At 42.8% G+C, this 14615-nt stretch overlaps 1 protein-coding gene across 3 annotated transcripts in view; it reads right to left on the reverse strand.

Annotated features, from left to right (window-relative positions):
* ARAP2 (ArfGAP with RhoGAP domain, ankyrin repeat and PH domain 2) overlaps positions 1-14049 on the reverse strand; it is a 453511-nt gene extending 439462 nt beyond the window's left edge. For all 3 annotated transcript variants that reach the window (XM_073574724.1, XM_073574725.1, XM_073574723.1), the window contains exon 1: positions 13806-14049. The gene's annotated coding sequence lies outside the window, so the exon portion shown is untranslated. The remainder of the gene's footprint in view (positions 1-13805) is intronic.
* Positions 14050-14615: the final 566 nt, after the last annotated feature.

The raw sequence follows: 14615 nt of genomic DNA on the forward strand, positions 1-14615 counted from the left end.
TCTGCCCAGACCTGCTCTGTGGGTCTGGCACTTGCTGCCACCTTTGGGCCGGCAATAGCAATGCAGGCTGCTCAGCAGCAAACCGCTCCAGAGGCTAAGTCCTTCCGTTGCTCTAGTGAGCATGCTCACGAGACGTTCTCCCATTGGAGATCGGGAGTCACATGCACAGGTACTTCTCCAGATCTGATTGGTCCATCTCAGTGATCTGGAAGCTTGCGGAAGGTCCTGGCTATAAAAGGTTTGCATGGCCGCACGGCCATGCGCTGGTATAGACTCTAGTTGCTACCTGTGTGAATTATGATGGATGTATGGACTTGCAAATGACTCATTAAGATTCCCTCTGATATTACGTGTGTGGATAGGGAACTAGTGTTAGAGTCAGCGCCAGTCAGTGGCAAGCTACAGGCCACAATACGCATCCTCCACAGTGCTAGCGTCCGACATTGCGCCTGCTACCGGGCATTGTCGTATAGTGGCAGTGTCTGTCGCCGCGCTGCAGTCAGCAGTATTCCTTGGCATCTGCGGTTGCGACACCGCACGCATGGTAGGTCTAGAGGGATGTGGACCCTGTGTCTTGGAACAAAGTCCTGTGACCATATACCGTGCATGCATTCCACTGAGTCCTGTGACGTCAACAGGCTCAGCCTTTGTATTTAATGCCTCGGCGTCTCTGTGAAGGAACAGAGACCGCCCAGCACCCTCCGGGTGGCCTTCAACCCGCGTGCGTTATACCGCCATATAGTGCGTCTGCCATTACATAGCAGCAGTGTAACACCTTCTGCACGGTGGACCACGGGCGGCTAACACACTTATTATTATTTATTATTTAGTTCATTCCACCGTCCCTAACATATAGAACAAATTGTTTTTATAATTCATTCCCTTGGGGAATTTCGTATCAAGGCGCAATATCCAATAAGCCTCTCTCATCAATAAATATTTATGCCAGTCCTCTCCTCATCTGGGACAACTGACCTTTTCTATGGCAAAACATGTAAAACTAGTGAAGTCCCCCTTATGGTTAGAAAGAAAATGTTTTGTTGCCCCAGAGTAGGAGCTATTGCTATATACCGTATATACTGTATAAATATTTTTTGCACCCTGCCGGTGCATTGTCATTGCGGCGGTGGTCCGTGCACGGTTCCGGTCCATTAGGGCGATAGGGACCCTCTCTGAGGTTTGCCGTGACGTGGTAGTGGGCTTCATACAGTCTGATCAGAATGTTAAACTATCGGCATTAGATCATTGTTTGATTTTTGGAGGTGCAGTCCATTCTCTTTTTCATATTAATGGTTAAGTGAGTATAGGATGTTTTTATTTTATTTCATTTTAATTCTGCTCATAAGGGAACTTCTGGGGGCACTGCATAAAGTGGGAGGCCATGCAAACAGTATGGGGGGCAACTAGAATACTGGGGGCAATGAATATAGTGTGGGAGGGCTTCTATGGGGTCATGCATACAATGTGAGGAATAGTGGGGGCCATGCATACAATATGGGGGTGCTACGGTGGAGCCATGCATACAGTATGGGGGTCTACTTGGGGCCATGCATACAATGTGGGGTGCTACTGTGGAGCCATGCATACAATGTGAGGGTGTTACTAGACGTTTTGCATGCAATGGTAGAGGGCTTCTGTGTGGCCATGCTTACAATGTGAGAGGACTGGGCTATGCATACAATGTGGGAGGGCTACTAAGGAGCCATGGATGCAATGTGATGGGCAACTGGGGGACATGCATACAGTATGAGGGAGCTACTGGCGGCCATGCATACAATGTGGGTGGGCTACTGTAGGGCCATACATAAAGGGGGCCATGCATACACCATGGGGGACTACTGAACTACTGGGGGGCCATCCATACAGTGTGAGGGAACTACTGGGGATTATGCATACAGTGTGGGGGACTACTGGGAGCCAAACATACAGCGTGTGTAACTACTGGAACACTGAGGGCCATGCACACAGTATGGGGGGAGCTACTGGGGGCCATACATACAATGTGGGTGGGCTACTGTGGGGCCATGCATAAAATGTTGGCAAGCTACTGGGTGGCCTGCATATATTGTGAGGGGCTACTCGGGTCCATGCATACAGTGTGGGTGACTACTGGGGGCCATCCATATAGTGTGAGGGAATTACTGGTGGCCATGCATACAGTGTTAGTGAATACTTAGGGCCATGCATACAGTGTGGGGGACTATTGGAGCCATGCATACAGTGTTTGAGGGGCTACTAGATTCCATGCATACAGCATGGGGGACTATTAGGGCCATGCATACAGTGTGGGGGGACTACTGCTTGTCATCCATGCAGTGTGCTTGGACTACTGAGGACCAAATATACAGTGTGGGGGCACTACTTTGGGCAATGCATACAGTGTGGGAAAACTACTGGACTACTAGAAGCCATGAATACAGTGTGTGGGAGCCAAGTATAGAGTGCTGAGTGACTACTTATGGCCATCGTACAGTGTGGCGGCACTACTGATGGCCATCATACTGTGGGGGGACAACTGGGGGTGAAATGGTAATTAATTAACAGTTCACAGAAATAATACCCTCTAAAATTTAACTTTAAATAGTTTAATTAAAATATGCATACTTACTGTATAAAAGACCGGATGTCATTTGTTTACCACTTAAATAATAGACAATAATGCCAAAGAGGCCTTAATTCAAATATAAAAAGAGAGAAGCCGGCGCTGCCGATGGTCAGAATGCATAACATGAAGTGCAATGCACATATTGACAGCTAACTGTAATCAAAATGAGACATTTGGCAAAATATTGATCAATACATTGAGCCACCCCGCCACGCTAAGGCAATCTCATGTGGGGGGTCGTACTCTATATTTTTTATTACTCACTGTGCAATTACAGCCTCCTGAATATTTTAAAAGCAAGACCATATCTGATACAAATGTACCTGAAACATGTTTGAATCATTCCCGTGCAGCCAGATGAAACAAGTGCAGATAAAGGCCAACCAGGTCTGAACACAGACATCTCAGGTTAAACCTCCACACACTGCCCAACCAGCAAACACAGATGAAGGGCGATGCAGGCTCAGACACAGATGTACAAATGATAAAGCCTGGGGCAGGGCGGGGCTGCTGTGTGTGTGCACAGCAGCCTAGATCCATCACAATGAATACAGCAAAAATGGCGAACATAACCCAGCGCGCACGGCAACAGTGGTGGTCAGCCACGACGCAATATGCAAATATAAAAAGAGAGAAGCCAGCGCTGCCGATGGTCAGAACGCATAACATGAAGTGCAATGCACATATTGACATCTAACTGTAATCAAAAAGAGGCCTTAATTCAGTGTGTAGTATATTTCTGTCTCTCACTATACATCCTTATACAGGAAAGATGTATATCTTTGTACCGTGTTAGCCAGTGGATAGAAAAATATTCAGGATTGAGAGTCCTCAGTAGTTGATACCTTTTAATGGCTAACTGAAAAGATGGTAATACATTTCAAGCTTTCGAGACTACTCAGGTCTCTTCATCAGGCTAGACTAATACAAAATCTGAAGTCACATATTTATGCACAATACAGCCTAGAAAAAATGCAATAGATAAGACAAGTGACGTGAAGCAGAACTATCAATATGGGAGAGGGAGAAACATAAATATAAACATTGGACCAGTTCATAGATAAGGAGTCTGGATGTTTTATGGTCCTCTGATTGGGGTCTAGTTCTGTGTTGCCCCTCAAGGTTTTAAAAGGAAATTCCTTAATTGATGTAAAAAGACATAAATCCATGCGACACATTCATTCCAGCACTGAGAGTGTCAAAGTTCGTCATAAATTTGTACTCCCAAACTCGTCTCTCTCTCTGAGATGTGAATTTACCTTTCAATACCAGTAATTTCATATCCATGCTGCTGTGATCAGGGATACAGAAATGTTTTGCCACAGGTAGATCCATTCTTTTTTCTCTTATTGTGTGACGATGAGCATTCATCCTTGTTCTAAGCTTTTGCCCTGTCTCCTCCACATACAGACCCCCAGTTGGACATACTTAATTATTTGTACTAAATGTCCAACTGGGGGTCTGTATGTGGGGGAGACAGGGCAAAAGCTTAGAACAAGGATGAATGCTCATCGTCACACAATAAGAGAAAAAAGAATGGATCTACCTGTGGCAAAACATTTCTGTATCCCTGATCACAGCGGCATGGATATGAAATTACTGGTATTGAAAGGTAACTTCACATCTCAGAGAGAGAGACGAGTTTGGGAGTACAAATTTATGACGAACTTTGACACTCTCAGTGCTGGAATTAATGTGTCGCATGGATTTATGTCTTTTTACATCAATTAAGGAATTTCCTTTTAAAACCTTGCGGGGCAACACAGAACTAGACCCCAATCAGAGGACCATAAAACATCCAGACTCCTTATCTATGAACTGGTCCAATGTTTATATTTATGTTTCTCCCTCTCCCATATTGATAGTTCTGCTTCACGTCACTTGTCTTATCTATTGCATTTTTTCTAGGCTGTATTGTGCATAAATATGTGACTTCAGATTTTGTATTAGTCTAGCCTGATGAAGAGACCTGAGTAGAATCATAGAATCATAGAATCATAGAATCGTAGAGTTGGAAGGGACCTCCTGGGCCATCTGGTCCAACCCCCTGCTCAAAGCAGGATTCGCTAAATCATCCCAGTCAGATGTCTGTCCAGCCTCTGTTTGAAGACTTCCATTGAAGGAGAACTCACAACTTCTCGTGGCAGCCTGTTCCACTCATTGATCACTCTAACTGTGATCAATGACTGTGAGTAGTCTCGAAAGCTTGCAATGTATTACCATCTTTTCAGCTAGCCATTAAAAGGTATCAACTACTGAGGACTCTCAATCCTGAATATTTTTCTATACATCCTTAGGGAAGATATTTGTCTAGCCTCGGAGGTTGGCACCGCAAAAGAGAATGCAAATTGGCCTGTTAGTTCTAGACTTGCTTGATTTTGCCTAATTTATATTTTATGACAGCAGTAATAAATATGACCTATTAGGGCTTTCTTTTCAGGGCCAATCACAGAGAAATAGAATTACCGTATACATTAATAGTTTTGGGGCACCAATTACTCATCTGATTTGTGAATCAAGATATATAGAAGCTGTAAACACAGCAGGGGATGTAGACAGGTGCATTCATTTGCAGTTAGGTTCATATATATTTGGACAGAGACAACATTTTTCTAATTTTGGTTCTAGACATTACCACACCTCAAATCAACTCAAGGCCTTTTATCTCCTTAACTGAGAATGACATAACGAAGGGATTGCCCACACTTGTCCATGAAATAGCCTTGGAGTCAATTGTCCAATTACTTTTGGTCCCTTTAAAAACAGGGTGGCACATGTTAAGGAGCTGAAAGTCCTAAACTCTTCATCCAATTTTAATGTGGATACCCTCAAATGAAAGCTGAAAGTCTGAACTTCAACTGCATCTGAACTGTTTTGTTTAAAATTCATTGTGGTAATGTCTAGAACTAAAATTAGAAAAATGTTGTCTCTGTCCAAATATATATGGACCTAACTATATATTCTATTCTATTTTGTTTCTTTGCCTACAGACCATATACAGCAGGTAATTCATATGATTATGTCTTGGTCAGTTTTCCCTGCAATCCCCATTTTTTATCTGTTTTTCTACCTGGCTAAATTTGGTATATAGAGTTACTGTGATTTTGGCCTGAATTGAATCTTCAAGATTTATCGGTTTTTCCATCAGTATTATCAGAATCTGGAATTCCATGCCTGAGGAGGTGGTGATGGCGAACTCAGTCGAGGGGTTCAAGAGAGGACTGGATGTCTTCCTGGAGTGTAACAATATTGTGTCTTACAGTGATTAGGTTCTTTAGAAGGACGTAGATCTGGGGATTTATACTCATGGAATATAGGCTGAACTGGATGTACAAATGTCTTTTTTCGGCCTTTCTAACTATGTTAATATGTTACTATTATATTAGACCAGTAATAAATAGTCGACGTCCAGCGGGGACGCCATTTAGGTTTACTAATAGGGTGCCAACCTCCGTGGCTAGTTAGATATATTCTCTAGGGATGTACAGTGGTCTCTGGGGCATTTTTTGCCTACAGTTAGGTCCATATATATTTGGACAGAGACAACATTTTTCTAATTTTGATTCTAGACATTACCACATTGAATTTTAAACAAAGTAATTCAGATGCAGTTGAAGTTCAGACTTTCAGCTTTAATTTGAGGGTATCCACATTACAATTGGATGAAGGGTTTAGGAGTTTCAGCTCCTTAACATGTGCCACCCTGTTTTTAAAGGGACCAAAAGTAATTGGACAATTGGCTCCAAGGCTATTTCATGGACAGGTGTGGGCAATCCCTTTGTTATTTCATTCTCAATTAAGCAGATAAAAGGCCTGGAGTTGATTTGAGGTGTGGTGCTTGCATTTGGAAGGTTTAGCTGTGATGGAAACATGCAGTCAAAGGAGCTCTCCATGCAGGTGAAACAAGCCATCCTTAAGCTGCAAAAACAAAAAACCCATCCGAGAAATTGCTACAACGTTAGGAGTGGCAAAATCTACAGTTTGGTACATCCGGAGAAAGAAAGAAAGCACTGGTGAACTCATCAATGCAAAAAGACCTGGGCGCCCGCGGGAGACAACAGTGGTGGATGATCGCAGAATAATCTCCATGGTAAAGAGAAACCCCTTCACAATAGCCAACCAAGTGAACAACACTCTCCAGGAGGTAGGCTTATCAATATCCAAATCTACCATAAAGAGAAGACTGCATGAAAGTAAATACAGTGGGTTCACTGCACGGTGCAAGCCACTCCTAAACATCAAGAATCAAAAGGCTAGACTGGACTTTGCTAAAAAACATCTAAAAAAGCCAGCACAGTTCTGGAAGAACATTCTTTGGACAGATGAAACCAAGATCAACCTCTACCAGAATGATGGAAAGAGAAAAGTATGGCGAAAGCGTGGTACAGCTCATGATCCAAAGCATACCACATCATCTGTAAAACACGGTGGAGGCAGTGTGATGGCTTGGGCATGCATGGCTGCCAGTGGCACTGGGTCACTAGTGTTTATTGATGATGTGACACAGGACAGAAGCAGCCGAATAAATTCTGAGGTATTCAGTGCCATACTGTGTGCTCAGATCCAGCCAAATGCAGCCAAACTGATTGGTCGTCGTTTCATACTACAGATGGACAATGACCCAAAACATAAAGACAAAGCAACCCAGGAGTTTACTAAAGCAAAGAAGTGGAATATTCTTGAATGGCCAAGTCAGTCATCTGATCTCAACCCAATTGAGCATGCATTTCACTTGTTAAAGACTAAACCAGACAGAAAGGCCCACAAACAAACAGCAACTGAAAACCACTGCAGTGAAGGCCTGGCAGAGCATCAAAAAGGAGGAAACACAGCGTCTGGTGATGTCCATAAGTTCAAGACTTCAGGCAGTCACTGTCAGCAAAGGGTTTTCAACCAAGTACTAGAAATAAACATTTTATTTACAATTATTTAATCTGTCCAATTACTTTTGGTCCCTTTAAAAACAGGGTGACACATGTTAAGGAGCTGAAACTCCTAAACCCTTCATCCAATTTTAATGTGGATACCCTCAAATGAAAGCTGAAAGTCTGAACTTCAATTGCATCTGAATTGTTTTGTTTAAAATTCATTGTGGTAAATGTCTAGAACCAAAATTAGAAAAATGTTGTCTCTGTCCAAATATATATGGACCTAACTGTATATCTGTGGTAAACAACTTAACTCTGGTTTAGGGTTATACAGAGGGTATACATGTTTTAATTTAACTATTAAAAGTCACATTTTAGAGTGTTTTTTTCTGTAAACTGCGGACTGCTGAAGACCAAGCATACAGTGTGGGGAGCTACTAGGATCATGCATACAATGTTTAGTTTGGGAATGTTTAGTTTGCAAAAGAGAAGACTGAGAGGAGACTTAATAGCTGTCTACAAATATCTAAAGGGCTGTCACATTGTAGAAGGATCAACTTTATTCTCATTTGCACAAGGAAAGACTAGAAGCAATGGGATGAAGCTGAATGGGAGGAGACACAGATTAGATATTAGAAAAAACTTTTTGACAGTTAGAGTGATCAATGAGTGGAACAGGCTGCCTCGAGAAGTGGTGAGTTCTCCTTCAATGGAAGTCTTCAGAGGCTGGACAGACATCTAACTGGGATGATTTAGCGAATCCTGCTTTGAGCAGGGGGTTGGACCAGATGGCCCAGGAGGTCCCTTCCAACTCTACGATTCTATGATTCTATGATTCTATGTTGGAGTGCTAATGGGGGTCCTACATATCAATGTGGGAGGGCTGCTGGAGTCCATACATATAGTTTGGGGGACTACTGGAATACTGGGGGTCATGTATACAGAGTGGGAGGGCTATTGCGGAGCCATGCATACATTGTGTTGGAAGCTCCTGTGGGGCTATGCATATAATGTGAGAAGGCTATTGTGGATCCATGCCAACCTACAATGTGGGGGGGTTACTGGGGGCCCTGCAAACAGTTGATGGTGACTACTGGGGGCCAAGCAGACAGTGGTGAGTGACTACTGGGGCCATCTTACAGTGTGGTAGGACAACTACTGGGAGCCATCAAACAATGGGGGTTCCACTTAGAGCCAAGCGTACAATGTGGAGGGTCTACTTGTTGTCATGCATACAATGTGAGAGGGCTATTGGGGGTCATAAATGCAATGCGGGAGGGCAACTTTGGGGCCATGCATACATTGTAAGGGGCACGGGGGTCCATGAATAGAGTGTGTAGATCCGCTGGAATACTGGGGGCCATGCATACAGCTTCGGGGGGCTATTGGAGGTCATCCATACAATGTGGGAGACTACTGGGCTACTGGTGACAGTGCATACAGTGTTGAGGGACTAACAGGGGCCATTGTATAGTGTGGGGGACTATCGGGGGCCATCATACTGTGTGGGAACTACTGGAAGCCATCATACATTGGGGGCTACTGAGGACTGTCATACAGTGTGGAGGGGCTACTTGGTGCTGTCATGCATTAAGAGGTGGGACTAGTGTGAGGCCCATCATGCTGTATATAGGGTGCTCTGGGCCCAACATGCTTTAACAGCAACCTGTTAAATGGACACTTAAGAAGCATAATTGTTATAGGACACTCAGGGTATTGTGACTGTCAACTGGGAATACTGGAGAAAATATTACTTTCTAATAATGTATTAATTTTTGTATAGAGATTTTCAGTAACAGCATAGTCATATGCTGAGGTTCCTCTATACCTATGATTAGGGTGTTCCACCATAGTTGTAAGCTGGGTTACATGGTTAAGGGCCCACTCAGAAGTTTCACTACCCCCTTAGCTGAACCCCCAGCTACACTTCTGTTAGTTCCACTTACTTGACTCCTAAGCCAAAATTCAAGATATTGTTGTGGGTTTACCGAGACAGAGAGGAGGCAGAAGACCTCAACGTCGGGTTTTTCATACTCCTGCACTGGTTAGAATCACTTCACCTTTGTGTTAAATGGTGTAAAAAATTTTGGCAGTGCAGGGGTTAATCTGCTTAGTTGAGAGCTCCTGTGGAGTTTAGGCTGTCAGCTGTGCACTGTTAGCCAATCACATCTACTATATAAACTGGATCCTTGCTTGCACTCATTGTCAGAGCAAGCTTATGCTGTATGGCTGGAGGTTGTTGGTGGTCGTTATAATGAGCAGTCGGTGGATTTATCTGTGACTGTTGCTCGGTTTTGAGCGTGTGATAATTCCCTTTCTTCTCCTACTTAGGTTAACCCCATCCTCCACTCCCCGGTGCATCCCCCTGTTATTTGAGTGTGTATATTTGTATGTTTGGTATTCTTTGTTACCCTTGTTTGTATTACCTTGTTAGTCTGGTTGATGTATTATGATACACTACTACTCCTCTCTTCCTTGGGTGGGGGAAAGGTTCAGACTGAGGGTGGATTCAGTAGCTAAGGCAAGGTACGTGGTCCCGGCATCTTCACCATCAGAAGTAACCCAGGGAACAGGGTGAGCTAGGGTGCCCCTAGCGTTAGGGACAGGGAAGGAGCCCCCGGTACCGGAACTCCCAACAGCAGAGTCATGACAAATATATTGAATTTCTCCCATTATTAAGCTTGGCTCCTCCAGCTCTGTAAATGCCTATAAATTGTATAACAATTTTAACTTGAGTGATTATATGTAAAGTATATGGACACTTCTGGGATTTTTTTTTATTTAGATGCACATATTACAGTTTAAAATTATTTTTACAATTGGGTTTATTTACAAATTTTGCACCATTTACCTTCTACAGCCTTCAAGGAGCTCAGAAAAAGACAGATAAAAGAGTTACAAACTGTCCACCAGAATGAGCCCACTGATTCTGAATAAAAGCGTTCTGCAGCCTGTAATAGAGAGTGCAATTTAGAGGCTATAGAAGGCAGATTTTACCCCTTCACCCCGGGTAATGTTTCATTTTTTGCTCCTCTTATTCAAAGAGTCATAACTTTTTTTTATTTTTCTGTCAATATGGCCATATGAGGGCTTGCTTTTTGTGAGACGAGTTGTACTTTTGCATCACACCACAACAGGACAAAAAACAGAAGTGTCTTGCTGGCCCTCCTCACCAGAAGCTCTGAACACACTAGAGCAGTGCTTTCCCTAGGAGGTATAGGTTGGGATGAGCTCCCAATATATGACTCTAATTGAAAGCTATGGCATTTCTCACTGTACAGACATGAAGAAGTATACGAAAAACAAAAAACTGAATTGCACCTCTTAAAGAATCAAGCAACTATGAACAGATACTAGCTGATGTGATTGCATAATATACCGTATAAACAAAAGAGTACAGTAGCACTTTGTTAGGCCACGTGGACACATTGAGTATTGGTGAGTTTTTTCCTTCAGTATTTGTAAGCCAAAACCAGACGTGGGTGATAAATACAGAAGTGGTGACGTGTCTCTATTATACTTTTCCTTTGACTGTTCCACTCCTGGGTTTGTGTGCATGTGGCTTAAGTGCTAGGATGTATGCAAACAATGAATATATGAAAGAGCCCACGAATCACTACAAGGCATACCTTTCATTGAAGGGACCATAAATAGTGATGAGAAAACGTTCTCGGATAAGGTGTTGTCTGAGCCTACTCGGGTGCTAACAGTGTCTTCAGCGTGCTCGAGCCCTCGCGGTTGCGTGTTTCAAGGCTGTTTGACAGCCGCATCAAATGCTGGGATTGCCTGTTTGTTAGGCAATCCCTGCAAGTCTTGTGGTTGTTGAACAGCCGTGAGACACGCAGCCTTGGGGACTCAAACATATTATTTGAGCACACTGAAAACACTGTTAGCATCCGAGCACGCTCAGACAACACCTTATCCGAGAACGATTTCTCATCACTAACCCAATACAGGCATATTTAATACATATAAGTAGAAATTATAAGTAGCTGGTGGGCTCTCATGAATTGGCAAATTTGTAACTTCATTTTTCTAAGTATATACCGTACTATGTAGCAAAAATGCAATCCAATTTTCATATATCAATCTTTCCATACATTTAGCACCGGATTACTGCTGTCAGCTGTGTTCTTTTGTTTAGATAGTCGGCATAGAAATATGATGTTCCTAATAGGATCTTATAGTAAAAAAATATTATCTGTAAGCGGCACAATTTTACATAGCAAAGAGTATAGTATGTTACTCCAGTCTCCATTCCGATGTGGAATATGACTATGCTTTGGCATACAATGTGAGATTATAAGTACATTCAGCATACAGTATATAGCATTAGCTTTCCTGATGCAGGCTTGGAACATAGGGTCAAACCATGGCGTAAAGAAGTCTAAGGGTATGTTCCCACGGTCAGTATTAGGCAGTGCTTTGGACACAGCACATGTCCGCTCTGTCCAAAGCGATGCCGGCTTTTGAACGCAGGTGATTTCGCATGTGTTCATTGAACCGTGCGGATTCACTGTGTCCAATGCATTGTAAGGGTGACTTTATCTTGCAGTGACTGAGCGTCTCCACAAGACAAATAGACATGCTGCGGTCTGGAAAGACGCACCACATGGGCGTGTAGGCAGGGAAGCCGGAGGCGGCCCTGCACTTATAGTGGACATGGAATTTCATGAAATCCCATCCACTATGCTGCAACATCTGGACGCTGCAGGTTGGATGCTGTGGATGTATGGAGCGTCCAACCTGCAGCGTTTACTGACTGTGGGAACACACCCTTAGGCTAAAGGGCCTGTCACGCTAAGCGATATCGCTAGCAATATCGCTATAATGTCACAGGATTTTGTGACGTTATAGCGATATTGCTAGCGATATCGCTATGTCTGATACTTACATCCGACCGGCTCCCCCGCTGGTTATCGCTGATCGCGCGAGAACGTCCTGGGCCGTTTCTCGTCATCAGCTTCCTGTGGCGCCGACGAGCGACACGTGGACGCGGGCGGGAAGACGTCAGGATCGCCTCATCTGACAGGTAAGTAACGACCCCCAACCCCTGCTATGTTGCTGGTGAGATCTGCCAGTGTGGCTGCTCACTAGCGACCACTTAGCGATGCACCAGCGATCCTGACCGCGTCATATCGCTGGTGCATCGCTAAGTGTGACAGTACCTTAAGTTCACGCTGGTCTTTTTTGCTGTGTTTTTTAATGTGTTTTATTATGCTAATTTTTAGCTGTGTTTTACAGTACCAGTAAAACCTATGAGATTCAGAAATCTCATGCGCACACATTGTTTTTTTTGTCATCAGTATTTTGTTCTTTTTCATGTTTATTTTTGACATAGAGCAAGTCACGTCTTTCTGCGTTTTTTCAGCCTTTTTCACCCTTTGACTTGAATGGGTAGTGAAATAACACTGAAAAAAGGGCACCAAAAATGCAGGTATCATGTTTTGCTGTGCTTTTTGTGCCAACACCTGATTTTATGAAACAGAACTTTTTTCAACACTAAACTTTATCTGCATGCACAAATCTAGCATGCGAAAACCATGGCAAAAAAACTCACAAAAAACGCCGCAAGAAAACCAAGGAAAACGCTGAAGTAATGCCTAGTGTGAACTTACCCTTAGGCCGGGACCACACTTGTAAGTGCAATCCGAGAAACTCACGCGAGTCTTTCTCCTCAATACCGGGCACTGCCGCCGACACTCGGGACCAGAGCATGTGGCTGCCTGACTTTCTATGCAGCTGAACTCTCTGGTCCGAACCCCCGGTGGCAGTGCAGGATATTGAGGCGAGTTTCTCGCATTGCACCCGCAAGTGTAACCCCGGCCTTACCAATGTATTAGAAGTAGATAGGGAGCATCACACACACTGAGGACAGGGCAAAGTGATCTGAGCATAAACATTCACTTTACAACTGTGGAGCTGATGGATAAAACCTAGGACACCCAGTAAGGGCCCTATTAAATACGCATTGGCAGATAAGGCATGTATTAAATGTTAGTGTTTACGAAGAAGAATATTTTTCAGTATGAAAGGGGATATCTGTAGTTAGACATAGAAATACTGGTAAGATCACATGAAAGGAGTCTTCAACACATAAACTTTTTGGATTGATAACTATTCATAAGAAAGCCAGCTGTAATGTTAAAGATGTACAATAAAGTAAAATAATGATATTATACTGACATTTATACTGCATAAAATCAACCATGATCAACCCCAAATCGCATCAATATACTGAAAGTATAGACTACACGGAAAGACAGATTGTAGTATTGTGTAACCTTGGACTTTTCTTCTTTCTTGCTTCCTGTGCCTCTTTCTCCTCTTACCTTATGAAGTAAATGTGATTTTCATTGTAAATATCCAAGTCCCTTATCAATATTCTCATCGTCTACAACAAGCGTCTGTTGTGCAAACGCTCCAGGCATTATGTACAGTACGAGACGCTTGTTTCTTCCTTTTCATTTTTCCTGCTTCCTTCATAGACTTTGTCCCTAGAAAATACTCGTTCACAGAGCTAGGACGCTGGTTTTCCTTATTTTCTTTTTTACCTGGGCACTTAGATAAGTCACACCTAGTTCTGCAAACTGACAAACTGAGTCAACAGACAGGAATGTTTTCTTATACATGAGCTGCAGTATCTCTTTTTTTTTACACTGTGTCGAAAGAACTGTCATTATATGTACTCAGAAAATATGACCCGAGGCCAGAAAATAATTGACAAAATCCATGGCAATATATATGAATATTTGCCGAGCATGTGACCAGTATCAATATTTTTCTAACTGTCCTTATTGCATTATGTACAATGTATCAATTTTAATTATGTGCAATATTTCAGGTTTGCTTTTCCACAATTTTGCTTTAGAGTGGGGAAAATAAGTATTTGATACATGGACGATTTTCAAGTTTTCCCACCTACAAAGAATGGAGAGGTCTGTAATTTTTATTGTACGTACACTTCACCAGTGAGAGACAGAATCTTAAAATAAAAACCAGAAAATCGCATTGTATGATTTTTACATAATAAAAGTGCATCTTATTGCATGAAATAAGTATTTGATCACCTGCAAACCAGCAACATTTCTTTCTTTTACAGATCTGTTAGTTTTTCTTTAAGGCCAGGGTCACATTGCATT

The sequence above is a fragment of the Dendrobates tinctorius genome, unplaced genomic scaffold (assembly GCF_039654945.1).
Source record: "Dendrobates tinctorius isolate UK_male_01 unplaced genomic scaffold, ASM3965494v1 ptg000039l, whole genome shotgun sequence".
NCBI lineage: Eukaryota > Metazoa > Chordata > Amphibia > Anura > Dendrobatidae > Dendrobates > Dendrobates tinctorius.